The sequence below is a fragment of the Chiloscyllium punctatum genome, chromosome 14, assembly GCF_047496795.1.
Source record: "Chiloscyllium punctatum isolate Juve2018m chromosome 14, sChiPun1.3, whole genome shotgun sequence".
Lineage (NCBI taxonomy): Eukaryota > Metazoa > Chordata > Chondrichthyes > Orectolobiformes > Hemiscylliidae > Chiloscyllium > Chiloscyllium punctatum.
In genome coordinates, this window is record NC_092752.1 from 40,321,477 (window position 1) to 40,337,030 (window position 15,554).

The following is a 15,554-nucleotide window of genomic DNA, read 5'->3' on the forward strand; positions in this document are numbered from 1 at the left end:
ATTAATATTAATGGGCTGAGATAATGACTGATCACAGGAAGATCAAATCAAATTGCTATAAATGTTGGAAATCAGATATTAAGCAGTAAATACTGAAAATAATCTACGTTTTGGCAGAATACGTGGAGAGAGAAATGGAGTTAAACATGTCAGATCTGCAGCCTTTCGTCAGAAGTGGGAAATTTTAAAATCTAATAGTTTTGAAGAAGTGAAAGTAGGAAGGTGGGAAAAAAAAAGACATGTAACAGGGTGGAGGGCAGGTTCAATTAGATGACATTACACAGGGCAAGTCTCAAGGGGGTGGTAACGGGATATGTTAAAAAAGACGTATCTAGAGGATGTGTGAATAGTTGAATAATTGCTATCCGAATGAAAAGAAAAGAGATTAATAAACCAAACCAACAAAGGAGCACAAACAAAATATTTGGCAGAAATTATGATCTAAAATTATTTAATTCAATATTGAGTTCAGAAGACCGTGAAGTGTTCAGTCAAAAGACGAGGTGTTGTTCTTTGAGCTTGTGCTGAGCTCTGTTAGAACACAGTAGCATGACACAGATAGCAAGGTCAGAACAAAAGGAAGGTGGATAATTAAACCACAGCAAACTGATCAAAACTGTTGTCGAATGAAATTATTGGTGAGTAGTTGGGAATGCTAAAAAAAACACACTTAATACAGGCCCTCTCAAAGGTAGGAGATCTACTTGTGAATAAAAAACAGGCAGGCAAAGCTCAAAAAACAGATCGGAAATAAAAGGAAACTTAAAGCATATAAAACTGCAAGGAATAATGTAAAGGACTAACAGGGATGAGATGAAAAGCAAAGAACAACAAAAAACAATAAGTGCTTCAGCAAGAGATGATCAAAGGGATATAAAGATTAATGCAAGATATTTACACTTGTATTAAAAGAGAAAAGGCAGTCAAGGGCAATGTGTCCATTTAAAAGCTGATGGGTAATATTGTAAATTCAAATGAGGAAATGGGAGATAGAGAACTGTGTTGGAGCCTGGACTGTTCATGACATTTGCTCAGGATTGAGTAACAATATAACCAATTCAATTTGCTGAAGGCACAAACATTGGTGGTAAAGTACAAAGTTAAAAATCGCACAGCTCCAGGTTATAGTCCAACAGGTTTAATTGGAAGCACTAGCTTTCAGAGCACTGCTCCTTCATTGGGTGAACCACCTGATGAAGGAGCGTTGCTCCAAAAGCTAGTGCTTCCAATTAAACCTGTTGGATTATAACCTGGTGTTGTGTGATTTGTAACTTTTTACACCCCAGTCCAATGGTGGAAAGGTAAGTTGGGTAGGTGGGTACATAAAATTGCAAAGGGACATTGAAAGAGTAAATGAATGGACAAAACTGTAGCAGATGAATTGTAATGCAAATAAATTAAGCCATTCAATTTAAACCAGAAAGGTTAATTCAAGCATTCTTTAAAATATTGAAAGGGTAAATCTGGCATTAAGCAGTTCATGTACTTTACAGAAGTTCAACAAAATGTAATAGGGACATGCAAAACCTAATCAATGAGATGAATGGATCAATAATGTGTTAGACTACATTGGAAGTATGTGAAACAAGAACAGAAATTGCTGGAAAAGATCAACAGGTCTGGCAGCATCTGTGGAGAGAAATCAGAGTTAGCATTGCATGTCCAGTGACACTTCCTCAGAACATTCTGGACCAGAAACGTTAACTATGAATACTGCCAGACCTGCTGAGCTTTTCCAACAACTGCTGGTTTTGCTTTTGAAATTGGTTAAAAGCAACTTAGTCAGTCTGTTTGGACACCTCTGGGCTAGATGGGACTTGAACCCACACCCCCTGGTCCAGAGGCAGGGACACTACAACTGTGCCACAAGCACTCTCACAGATTGACTTTTTTTAAAAACATATGTTAACCTGCTCAGAGACATCATTACACAGCTCTAGAACAGGTGGGACTTGAACCCAGGCTTCTCAGTCTAGGCGTAGGGACACTATGCTGCACCATAATAGAGCAAACAGATTGGTTAAAGTAACTACAGTTGAATTCAATCCACTTGGCATAAGGGCGTGTCCTAACATGCCTAATATTTTCAAAAAGGATGTCACTTATTCAGAGATGTTTGTTTTGCATCACAACAATAAGGCAATTGAGAGGCATCTTGATCTGGGTGACTACAGGATGCAGCTGAGTGCTTAAAACCGGCAAAAACACCATTGTGTTGAGAAGCTGTCTGCTTCAACCTTCGAGGTTTAGCTGGAGCATTATGTTGCCTGGATACAATCCCTTTAAAGAGAGGTGGGACTCCTATTAATATATCTGGAGCAATATTTTCACTTACTTCCAGATTTCACAGCACATTCAGGGATTCGTGGGTGAACCAACAAAAGCAAGGTATGAGCACAGCAGCAGTTCGGAAACCTGGATCAAACACTGCAATGTACACTCAGTACGCATGGTAACTTTCTTACCTGCTATGGGAAGGTATTTATTAACAGTGAGATAGAAAGATTGTAAGGGGGGTAAAAAACATGCCCATGGCCAAACAAGGAGGCCAAGGATAACATAAAGTCAAAAACTAAGGCCAGTGGCAGGCTGGAAGATTGGGAAACTTTCAAACATAAACAAAGGAATACTAAAAAAATTAACAAAAAGACCTAAGGTAAATTATGAAAGAAAACTAGCATGAAATATCAAAGAGGAACAGCAAAAGCTTCCATAGGTACATAAAAAGGAAGAGAGTCACTAATGGGAATGTTGGTCCCTAGGAAGATGAAGCCAGAGAGTTAAAAATGGGGAACACTGAGCTGGCAGAGATGCTAAATCTCTTTGCCTCCATTTTCACAGTAGAGAACAGTAGTACCACTCTTGTTGGGACAGGCATGTCGGAGGTAATCGATAAGATCAACATCAATAAGGAAAAGGTACTAAGCAATATATTAGGATTGAGGACAGACAAGTGATAGAATCATAGAAAAATACAGCATGGAAACAGACCCTTAGCTCCAAATCGTCCATACTGACCAGATATCCTAAACTAATCTAGTCTCATTTGCTAGCATTTGGCCAATATCCCTCCAAACCCTTCCTATTCAAATACCCATCCAGATGCCTTTTAAATGCTGTAATTGTACCAGCTTCCATCACTTCCTCTGGCAGCTCATTCCATACACACACAATCCTTTGAATGAAATGTTGCCTGTTAAGGTCCTTTTTAAATCTTTCCCCCTCACCCTAAATCTATGCCCTCTATTTTAGGACTCCCCCACCCCAGGGAAAAGATCCTGTCTATTTACCCTATCCAAGCCTCTACAAGGTCACCCCTCAGCCTCTGACTCTCCAGGTCTTCAAAAAACTCAATCACGTTTGTGAGACATAATGTTCCACGCACAAAGCCAAGCTGACTATCCCTAATCAGTCCTTCTCTTTCCAAATACATGTAAATCCTGTCCCTCAGGATTCCCTCCAACAACTTGGTAAAAACAAGGACTACAGATGCTGGAAACCAGAGTCTAGATTAGAGTGGTGCTGGAAAAGCACAGCAGGTCAGGCAGCATCTGAGGAGCAGGAAAGTCGACGTTTCGGGCAAAAGCCCTTCATCAGGGCAAAAGCCCTTCCCTCCAACAACTTGCCCACCACCGATATAAGGCTCACTGGTCTACAGTTCCCTGGTTTGTCCTTACCACCCTTCTTAAACAGTGGCAACACGTTTGCCAACCTCCAGTCTTCTGGCACCTCACCTGCGATATCGCTGATTGAAATATCTCAGCAAGAGGCCCAGCAATCACTTCCCTAGTTTCCCATAGAGTTCTAGGGTACACCTGATAAGGTCCTGGGGATTTATCCACCTTTAACCGTTTCAAGACATCCAGCACCTCCTCCTGTATAATATGGACATTTTTCAAGATGTCACCATCTAATTCCCCACTCTCTATATTTTCCATGTCCTTCTCCACAGTAAACACTGATGCAAAATACTCATTTAGCATCTCCCCCATCTCCTCTGGTTCTAGACATAGCCTTGCTGATCTTTGAGGAGTCCTATTCTCCTCCTAGCTACCCTTTTGTCTCTAGTATTTTTATAAAATCCCTTTGGATTTTTCTTAACCCTATTTGCCAACCCTGTTAGTCATCCAGCATTCCCTACATCTACCAGCCTTGCCTTTCGCCCTGACAGGAACGTACTGTCTCTGGACTCTCGTAATCTCATTTTTGAAGGGATCCCATTTTTCAGCCGTCCCTTTATCTGCAAACATTCACCCCCAATCAATTTTTGAATGTTCTTGCCTAATACCATTACAATTGGCCTTCCTTTAAGTTAGAACTTTAACTTTTAGATCCATCACTATTTAAAAACTAATAGAATTATGCTCGCTGGCCCCAAAGTGCTGCCCCACTGACACCTCAGTCACCTGCCCTGCCTTATTTCCCAAGAGTAGATCAAGTTTTGCACCTTCTCTAGTAGGTACATCCGTGTGTGTGTGTGTCTGTGTCTGTGTGTGTGTGTGTGTGTGTGTGTCTGTTTGTCTGTGTGTGTGTGAGAGAGAGGGAGGGAGAGAGAGAGAGAGAGAGAGAGAGAGAGACAGGGTGGGTGGGTGGGGAGGTGGTGGGTGGGGAATTGGTAAGAGAAAGCACTGAAATTCTATAGAGGCCCAGTGGGATTTGGACCAGATCATAGTGAAAGCCATACACCCCCCCCCCCCCCCCCCCCCCCAATACCCCGTGGTTTAGTTGTAAATGACAGAGAAAGGTGGTGGAGTAGAGGATTGTCCTGAATGGGAAACAAACCTGAGGCAGTATATCAGTAAAATAAAGGGGCCTCTGTGGGCAGACTTTTGTTGTAACAATGAAATGGGACCAGGTTTCCTCAGACAGAAATATTGAGAGGGTTTTAGGAGAACTCAAGTGAACTGGGCTTCCGAACATGAGACGGTCACAATGCAAATATGCTGTTTTGGGCAGTTACTAGAAACAGAGCAGGAATTAAAAACGTCTGTAAGAAACTAAAGGATGCAAAAAGGGAGATCGCAGGTTAGAGTTGGAAAACGCGACTCAAGGCCAGAGGAATCAGGCAAACCTGCTGCACAGGGGCCAATTCCAGTCCCAATGTGAACGAACATATCAGGATACTCAGCACACAGTGCTAGAGAAAGAGGCAGCTGATAGGGAAGTAAGGAAATTAAAGAGCAAATGTGTGGATTTACAAGCTGCAGTGAAAGTACTGCACCAGGCAGACCGAGTGAAACAGCTGGGAGCTGCAGACCGCACCAAGCTCCTGCAGGAGATTGAGAAATGAAAAGCGCAGCTCTCAGTCCGCAATGGAATAACATGCGCGTATTGGAGAGGCTAGAGAGGAAGGAGAAGAACAAGGAATGGACTGGGATGAGCTCAGGGAAGATGCCCAGTGGTATGCCAGGAACACGGAGAATTGGTGTCCACCCTTACCCTTCCCAGAGGAGTCAACTCCTTCAGGGCCCCTGGAGACATCCCCTGTCATGATGAATCTGATCACTACTGAGAGAGACGGGTCAGGGACACCAAACCCCAGCAATCACAGACATCCCCCCATTTACGGTGGCACAGTTAGCAGAGATCGTGAAGAAGATTCCTGATTTTGAGCTGTCCCATTTACGTTCTTTGAGAGGGTCAGGCAGCAGAAAGTTTTATATGGGCTGGATGAGAAAGAACAGGTGAAACACATTGTAATGTGTTTAAGCCAGTCCGGACTGTCCACAATCCCAGTCTCACTAAATATAGGGGACAGAGTCATGGCTGGTATGAAAACGGTGATCCTGACTGCAATTGGCTATAATAAGGGAGACCCTGCAGACCGGTTATAAAAGTGCAGGCAAATGAAGGGGGATCACCAGACTGCTATTGCCATTCGCTTATGGGTGTAATTTACAGGAGTCTAAGAGACAGGGGTTAGTTAGCTGAGGCTGACTCAGCCAAGTGGGCTAGCTCTCTAGTTTCCCACGGCACTGAGGAGAGCAGAGAGGCCCATGTGAATTTTGATCCCGCAGAGTTAAGCCACAGTGAGGCATGGATTCTGAGGAGAATGTCCTGGGTGTGGGTGAAAGAAGCCGATGAGTTGACTAAAGGCAAGGTAGAGAAAGGAAGGAAACTGCTTCCTTTCTGAACCTCCAACCAGGGTCCAGTATGGAAGAATGAAGGAAGGATGGAGCTACTATCAGAGAAACCCAGTACCACCATAGACAGCCAGAGGGAGAGATGGAGGGACACAGCAGGGGAACATGCAGCAGCCAGCGCAGGGCTACCACTGCGGGTGCACAGGACACTATGTGTGGGAATGTCGAACCCAGGCACAGCCGCACTCAGCCACAGTGACCATCAATCACCGCAGGACCAAGGGGTGATAAAGGGAGCCATCAACTCCCATTTGATGGCCCAATTCGGCAGGGTCTGTACTGAGTCCATGCCATGGACACTAGCCAACCCTTATACCACCCCCTGCAATCCAAACCTACTAGACATCGACATGACAGTTCAGACTTCTGTCTCTGCAGTGTGCATCTGTAATATGAAGTGGGCTAGTGCAGGTAGACCACTAGTTGAGGTAGGAGGCCACCCTGTCAAATTCCTTTGGGATATCAGAGGCTCCTGCTCAATCCTGAACACCTTGAGATTTAATAATCTACTCTGGAAGATCACGGGGCTACTCCTTAAAGTGGATTAACTGGCCATTATCTCTGTAACAGGAGAAGTATGTTACAGAATCGACATACCTTAAACTGGGCATATTAACATACCAGCGCCCTGCTATTTTAGTCAACCTTCCCATAGGGACAGAACACATCCTCGGGGTCGACTACATGATTAGGTGCAATCTTGGGCTCCCTGTCTCTATTCCTGATGAAGGGCTTTTGCCCAAAATGTCAATTTTCCTGCTCCTCGGATGCTGCCTGACCTGCTGTGCTTTTCCAGCACCACTCTAATCTAAACCCCCGCAATCTTAGTTTCAAACCAGTGAATGCCTATTTATGGCAATTATATCCAGTCATTAACACCCCATCCATCAACTTAACAAAGTTAAAAATCACACAACACCAGTTTATAGTCCGACAGGTTTATTTGGAAATACTAGCTTTTGGAGTGCTGCTCCTTCATCAGGTGGTTGTGGACATTAAGATTATAGAACACAGAATTTATAGCAGAAGTTGACAATGTGATGTAACTGAAATTATATATTGAAAAAGACCTGGATTGTTTGTTAAGTCTCTCATCTTTTAGAATGACTATGCTGGTTTCAGTTCTTTCATTTGTAAATCACAAATCCTTTTTTAAGAATTACTTTCTCAAGTGAACTTTAACAATTTGGTGTCATGTCGGCCCAGATAATGTATTGAAGGTGTTAGCTCCCCGTGTGAGACTGTCTGTGCCACAATGGTCAGACTGATTCTCATCTAAAAAAGGGATTTACAGAATCTTACATGGATTCATGCAGTTTTTGAGCAAAGTAAAATGTAATTCTGTAATTACAGATTCAACCTACAAACTTATAAATGCATGTCTGCATCTGTGTGTGTGTGGGGGGGGGGTTATGAGTGTCTGTACAAGGGTGTGTGTTTGTGCGTGAGTGTGAGTGTAAAGGGATATATGTCTGTGAGAGGGTGTGTGTGGTAGTGTGTGCGTGAGTGTATGAGAGGGTCTGTGTGAGAGTGTGCGTGGGTAGAAGTGTATGTTTGTGTGTGTCTGTATGTGTGTATGTGTGTGTATATGTGTATGTGTGTGTGGGGTGTCTCTGGACAGGTAACAATGAAAAGTGGGCAAGCAGAGGCTGATAGCCAAGTTTGGTCCCCACGGGGATGGCCTCAACCAGAGCCTTGGGTTCATGTCACAGTAAAGGTGACCCATACATACACGCAAAGACACACCCACACTCACACACACAAAGACACACACACACGCACACACACAAAGACACACACACACAAAGACACACACACACGCACAAACACACACACACATTCTCTCTCTCCTACAGACACACACTCACGCAGAGCCTCTCTCATACGTTCACACATACATTCCCACACATAACCTCTCACAGACTTATATCCCTTTACACTCACACTCGCACACTTACACACTCTCTCACAGACACTTATGACCCTCCCCCCCCCCTCCCATGCACACACATACCCACATGCACACATACACATGTAAGTTTGTGAGGTGAATTTGTACTTGCAGACTTACATTTTGCTCAAAAACTCAGAATCCAAGTAAGATTCTGTAAATCCATTTTTTAGATGAGAATCAGTCTGACCATTGTGGCACAGACAGTCTCACACGGGGAGCTCACACCTTCAATACATTGTCTGGGCCGACATGACACCAATTGTTAAAGTTCACTTGAGAATGTAACTCTTAAAAAAAGTTTTGTCATTTAAATATGAAAGAACTGAAACCAAAACGGTCATTCTAAAAGATGAGAGACTTCACAAACAATCCAGGTCTTTTTCAATAGAAAATTTCAGTTACATCACACTGTAAACCTTTGTTATAAATTCTGTGTTTTATAATCTTAATGTCCACAACCACCTAATGAAGGAGCAATGCTCCGAAAGCTAGTGCTTCCAATTAAACCTGTTGGACTATAACCTGGTGTTGTGTGATTTTTAACTTTGTACACTCCAGTCCAACATTGGCACCTCCAAATCATCAATTTAACAGGCCATGATGCTAATTGGATCAGCACAGTAGGGGTATTTTGGTTTAATCCTCTGACAATGTCCAAGGATCCAGCTATGAGAGAGGCATTTGAAAACACCCAGCATAAACAAGACTGTGGTGTATCCTGGGAGAGATGATAATCAAGGGGCCCGACCCGAAACCACAAAGACAATATAGTTTCCCCAGACAGGCAGAGGGGGAGGTGGCTAAGGTGATTGACAATCTGTATTAGCAAGGAGTGCTGAGCCTTGTCGTCTTCACTAATAATGTTCCAATTTAGCCGGTCAGGAAACCAGATGATTCATCGTGTTTAACCGTTGATTATCAAGAACTCAATAAAATCACCCTACTCTCGCGGGTTCGAGTGGCTGTCGGAGGGGAGGGCCGTGGCGGCGAGGGCGACCAGGGTCGGGGACGTGCTGGGTGCCGGGGGCCTGGGCTGGACGCTGCCGCAGGACATAGCGAGCAGGGCAGCGGTAGACGTCCGGTACGTGGCCGCCGCCATCCGACGCCTTAAAACGGCGGTGCTCGGACCCGACGTAGGGCACCAGTTGGAGGACGCTCAGGTGTGCGGTGGGATCCCGTCCGCGCTCACCCCGGCCCGGATGGAATTTCACATTGGCCCCAAGGTCCCGTACTTCCCGCGGGAGCCTGTGCCCCACAACCTGAGCCGCCTCCGGAATTTTAATTTTGTCCCCTTAAAGGATATAAAAAGGAAGGCCCTGTATAGACTGCTGCTGCACACCGTCCACCTCTTCTCTCTCATCCACCGCCCGGACACGCCTTGGCGTGCCCATTTGCCACCAGGCGGCGGAGATCCCCAGTGGAGGGCTCTCTACGCGGGAGTCCTCCCCCTTTCTCTCGGGGATCTGGGGTGGAGGGTGCTGCACTCAGCAGTCCCCTGCAACCGCAGATTGCGGTGGTTCACGGACTCCCAGCCCAACTGCTTGTTATGTGGTGCTGTGGAGTCCGTGGACCATGTATATATTGGGTGTGGGCGTTTGCACTCCCTTTTTGATTTTCTCAAAAACCTTCTCCTCTGTTTCTGGCTGCACTTCAGTCCCACGCTCCTGATCTTCGGGCACCCAATACGGAGGAGGGAGGCAGGTCCGAAGACCTCCTCGTGGGTCTGCTCCTGGGCCTGGCCAAACTGGCCATCAACAGGTCGAGGCAGCGGGCCGTGGAGGGGGTCGTTAGGGCCGACTGCCTGCCCCTCTTCCGTGGTTACGTTAGAGCCCAGGTGTCCTTGGAGAAGGAGCACGCGGTGTCCACCAACAACCTGGAGTTGTTCAGGGAGAGGTGGGCGCCGCAGGGAGTGGAGTGCATCATTTCTCCCTCCAACTCTATTTTGATTTAGTCCCTACCCTCCCCTTCACTGTTTTGATCACACAGCATTGCCCTGTGGTTTGAAGGGCAGTGCTTGTCACTGGCCACTCGGGTGTTTTTCATATCTTCCTGGTGGTGGCAATTGAATAAAGATTCGTGCACTTTGTGTCTTTCACTGTGTCTCACACCTACACACACACACACACCATGGGTGCTGGGGAAAAATAAGCACTACCGCAGTTAGGCGGTAGTGTGGGGGTTAAAATATAAAAAAAAAAGCAAGGAAAATAAATAAATAAATAAATAAAATCACCCCCCTCACTGCACCAACAGTAGCCACCATCCTGGCTGCAATAATGAAGCAAGCTCCACAAGGGAAATACTTCACAGGACATGACATCAGCAATGGTTTCTGGTCTATACCCTTGAATTGGTCCTGCCAGAGAAATTCACGTTTACTTTCCAGGAACAACAGTATACCTGGACTTGTCTACACCCAAGGTTTCATAAATCATCCTCAAATTTCCATAGACTATTACCCAAGGGATGAGAAAGGGTTTCCCGGCCTGACTGCCTTACCCAATATGCAGATGACCCACTTCTACAAACAGAAACAAAGGAGGAGTTTATCCAGCTCCTGGATGAATTACTGTATCTGTTACACAGGCTCGGATGCAAAATAAATCCAATAAAAATGCAAATTCTACAGCCTAGAGTTACACACATGGGAACGATGGGCACCCATGGGAAAAGGGAGATAGACCAAAACCAAATAGAAACCATACAACAAACCCCACTCTCTAGCAATGTTAGTGCACTCCGATCTTTCCTAGGTTTAGTGGGATACTTCAGGAACCACATCGATGGGTTCGCAACCAAAGCAGCCTCACTCTCAGAGTTGCTGAAAGAGAATGCTGCCTGGAATTGGACATCTCAACCCACTGAGGCAGTAATTAATTTAAAACGCGCCATTGCAACAACATTTGCCTTAATTGCACCAGACCCTGACTTACTGCACGCTTTGGAACTTGCAGCCACAGACCAGATGATAGCTGCTGTTCTACTGCAAGAGCTGCACACTAGGTCAGGCCCAGTGTCCTACAGCCCCTGGAGCAAGGGTTTTCCGTGTGTGAAGGACACCTCCTGGCAGTCTTTTGGGCAGTCCAGTATCCTGACTATATCATTGGTTAATCCCACGGAGCATACTGACTGGACAATCCCCCCTACCCCCACCACCCCCCCCCATTCCCCCCAGTCCAGCTCCTGCTGAACAGCCAAATCAAAGATGTCTCAGTGAGCCAGATTCGAGCCGCATGATGGACTTTACTGTTTCAAGGTCAGGGCATCACGTTCAGATGTACCAAGATGCCCACCTTCCGAGCTGCTAACATGAATGATGGAGGAGACCCATGTGATTGCCATATCATGAGCCACTAAACACCCCGTTGACCCTTTTATACCTCAACAGCAGGAAGAACAGTCAGGGGTGAGACAAGAGGATAAACCAGGCAGACCCAGCCGTTAGATTTGATGGAGATGGTCCTCCACTGTAGAGGATGGCAGTCGGATCACCGGCTGGGGGGTATATGCGGCCAACACTCAAGGACAGCCACTAGTTGAACTAGCCTTAATATTACCCAGCCATCTGAGTGCCCAGGCTGCTGTAGCCTAGGTAGCCAGTCACCTCGATCTGTTCCCTTCACCCACAGATATATATTCGGGCAGTATGTGTGTGTGTGTAACAGCCTCACTGAATCCTTACCACTCTGGGAAGCCAGAGGTTTTATTTCTGCTAATGGCAGAAATGGACACATGACATTAGGAACAAGTTAGTACAGACTATGGAGCAACCAAACTGATCCTAACACAACAGGTGTACACAAGATGGGGTCTACCCCGCAGTATCGAGTTAGATCAGGGAACCCCTTCACCAGTCGAGTCAGGCAGAATGTGATGACTGTGTTTAGTATCAAGCAGCAATTCCACATTGCACACCACCCCCCAAATCCAGTGGGATCATGGTCAAGGTGAACCACACCCTAAAAGGAATTATTAGGAAGAAGGTGCAGGAGAACAATAAAACCTGGGACACAGTATTTCCGTTTGTCCTCATGATGGTACACAGCACCATCTCCCGATCTACAGGATATACCCCCCCACCACCCCCCTGCTATACCTTGATGACAGGCCAGTCCATGAAAGGGGTCGATTAACCTGTTCAGTCTCAACCTGCCCTCACTGCCTTGATCCAGGAGAAAGTGGTGCAGCAGCTCCCCGAGAATATCGAGGTCACTCAGTTAGAGGCAGCTGTCTGGTTAGGGACCAAAAGGCAAGTAAGTAAGGCTTACTTCAATAGCAAGGTTCACCCTGTCAAATACCCCAGTGGCAACAGGTAATGCTATAATCCTCATAGTTTGGAAACAGGGCCTTCAGCCCAACAAGTCCACACTGACCCTCTAAGGAGTAACCCACCATTTACCCCTGACTAATGCACCTAACCTACGCATCCCTGAACTCCATGGGCAGCTTAGCATGGCCAAATCACCTGACCTGCACATCTTTGGATTATGGGAAGAAACTGGAGTACCCAGAGAAAGCCCACACAGACACAGGGAGAATGTGCAAACTCCACACAGTCATCTGAGGCTGGAATCAAACCCAGGTCCCTGGCGCTGTGAGGCAGCAGTGCTAGCCACTGAGCCACCATGCCATCCCTATCTCTTTCTTCCCCCTAAATATTCAGATCCCCACACGATGGTGGATAAAGCGAGTCCCTCGGTCTACAAGATTCTACTAACCACAGACAAAAACTGGCTGGAACCAAGTAAACCAGTTAAAAGCCTCTATCATACAGCACAGCTACTCTCACTACCTTAGTATATGTGTGGTGGATGGTACTGTTCCAAAACAAATTACAGGACCAAGGAGATCCCATGACACATCCTCAGACTGCCCCCAAGGGTGAAAGTGATGCAATTCCATCACTGCTACAAACAGAGACTTCCACGTCCACGGGACCCCCCAGCCATTTTAAGTGACCCAACAGGAGACTTTCTGACAGATTGGAATGACTCACAATTCACTAACCACACAGACATCACCTGAATCCCTGATAACCCCTGACAAACAGGCAAACTGAGCATTCCTGACTCACTATAACTGACACCACTAATGGCACCCCACTCCATGGACACATGACATTAGGAACAAGCTAGTACAGACTACAGAGGAACTGACTAACTCCGACCACCAAACAGTAATTCCGGGTGTCACCACTAGAGGCAATGACCAGACAAGAACATGGGAACTGGGAGGATTCAATATGGCCACACCCTGAGAGACAGAGGATTCAGAACACACTGACGACTCTCTGTTTGGTGCCTATTTGAAACATGCACTCATTCACTAATCCAGGTGATGAGACAGCTCCTGACAGCTCCCCAAGGTAAGGTACAACTGTTTCTGATGGTCCAACTCACAAGCATCTCACACATCTCCCAACTCTTATTCCGGTACCTGCTGATGGGATTCAGCAGCTTATAATCCTTCAATTTCCCGCTCATTTTCATTTATATTTAAATCATTGATCTCTTGTGATTATCTTCATCTTCACTTAGAGTCATAGAATCATACAGCATGGAAACAGACCCTTCGGTCCAACTCGACCATGCCAACCAGATAACCTAGTCCCAATTGCCAGCACCCAGCCCATATCCCTCCAAACCCTTCCTATTCATATACCCATCCAGATGCCTTTTAAATGTTGTAATTGTACCAGCCTCCACCACTTCCTCTGGCAGTTCATTCCATACATGCACCATCCTCTGTGTGAAAAAATTGCCCCTTATGTCTCTTTCTAAGCTTTTACCTCTCACCCTAAGCCTATGTTCTGGATTCACCCACTCCAGGGAAAAGATTTTGTCTATTTATCCTATCCATGCCCCACATGATTTTGTAAACCTCTGTAAGGTCACCCCTCAACCTCTGACAATCCAGGGAAAAGAGCTCCAGCTTATTCAGCCTCTCAGTATAGCTGAAACCGTCCAAAGCTGGCAACGTCCTTCTAAGTATCTGGTCGGCATGGATGGGTTGCACTGATGGGTCTGTTTCCATGCTGTACATCCCTATGACTCTATGACTCTAAATCTTTTCTGAGTCCTTTCAAGTTTTACAACATCCTTCTAAAAGGAGGGAGACCAGAAATGCATGCAATATTCCAAACGTGGCCTAACCAATGTTATGTATAGCCGCAACATGACCTCCCAACTCCTATATTCAATGCTCTATCCAATAAAGGAAAGCATACCAAAAACCTTCTTCACTATCCTATCTACCTGAGACTCCACTTTCAAGGAACTATGAACCTGCACTCCAAGGTCTCTTTGTCCAGCAACACTCCCCAGGACATTCCCATTAAGTGTATAACTCCTGCTCTGATTTGCGTTTCCAAAATGCAGCACCTCACATTTATCTAAATTAAACTCCATCTGCCTCTTCTTAACCCATTGGCCCATCTGGTCAAGATCCTGTTGTAATCTGAGGTAACCTTCTTCACTATCCACTATACCTCCAATTTTGGTGTTATCTGCAAACCTACTAACTATACCTCCTATGTTCACATCCAAATCATTTACATAAACGATGAAAAGCATTGGTCTCTTGCCGTTGTTTTCATTTTCACTGATATTTGAATTGTTGGTTTTTGGAGATTATCTACATCTTCACTCATACTTAACTCATCGGTCATGCTGACCACCTCGTCTTACCCCTCTTCACTTATCTTACATCATTGACCGTCAAGACCACCTCATTTCAGTCTTCCCTGACCACTTCACGATTGGGTCATTTCAACCACTCGAACCCCTATCACTAGAAACTGAGGTTGGAGCTTACCAGGCCTCTAGACCTGACTTAACATTCCACATGGAGTTCCCATTATTATGGCTTTTTTTTGTTATTTGTGTTTGAAAAAAGGTGAGGGAGGGTTAGGGCAAATGCATCAGAGGCATTATGTTAGTCACAACTATTCAGCTATTAAATTTGGATACCAACAGAAGCAACCTTGATCTCTCCCCAGGATAACCAAGCCTACACAAGATACGTTCAAGATATACCTCGTCAGGATCATCATTGCCATCGGGAACCATGAGACATTTAATAAACCTGGGTACATGTACCCAGGATGTTTGTGGTTTGGTCCATTGGATGCTGGTGAATGTGAGGCTGATGTGTTGTGGGTAGATCCCGATAAGGGGATAATGTTAGGATGCAACAATCAGCGAGCGGTATACAAAAAAGTAAATGGAAGCTCAGGTGACTGTTACGTGAGCGTGGAAATCAAGGGCGGTTGGTGTCGATTCTCAGGCAATGAGTGTCCCAAGATAGGATGCTTAGCAAGTGGCCCAGAAAAGGGGTTGGAACTGAGGCAGTGATGCCTCGGGAAACCCGTGGAAGGGAAGTTCGTTCTGCATGAAATTAGGAACGGCCTGAAACCAGCTGCAGAGACACCCCAACTCATTTATCCTGAAGCCACCACT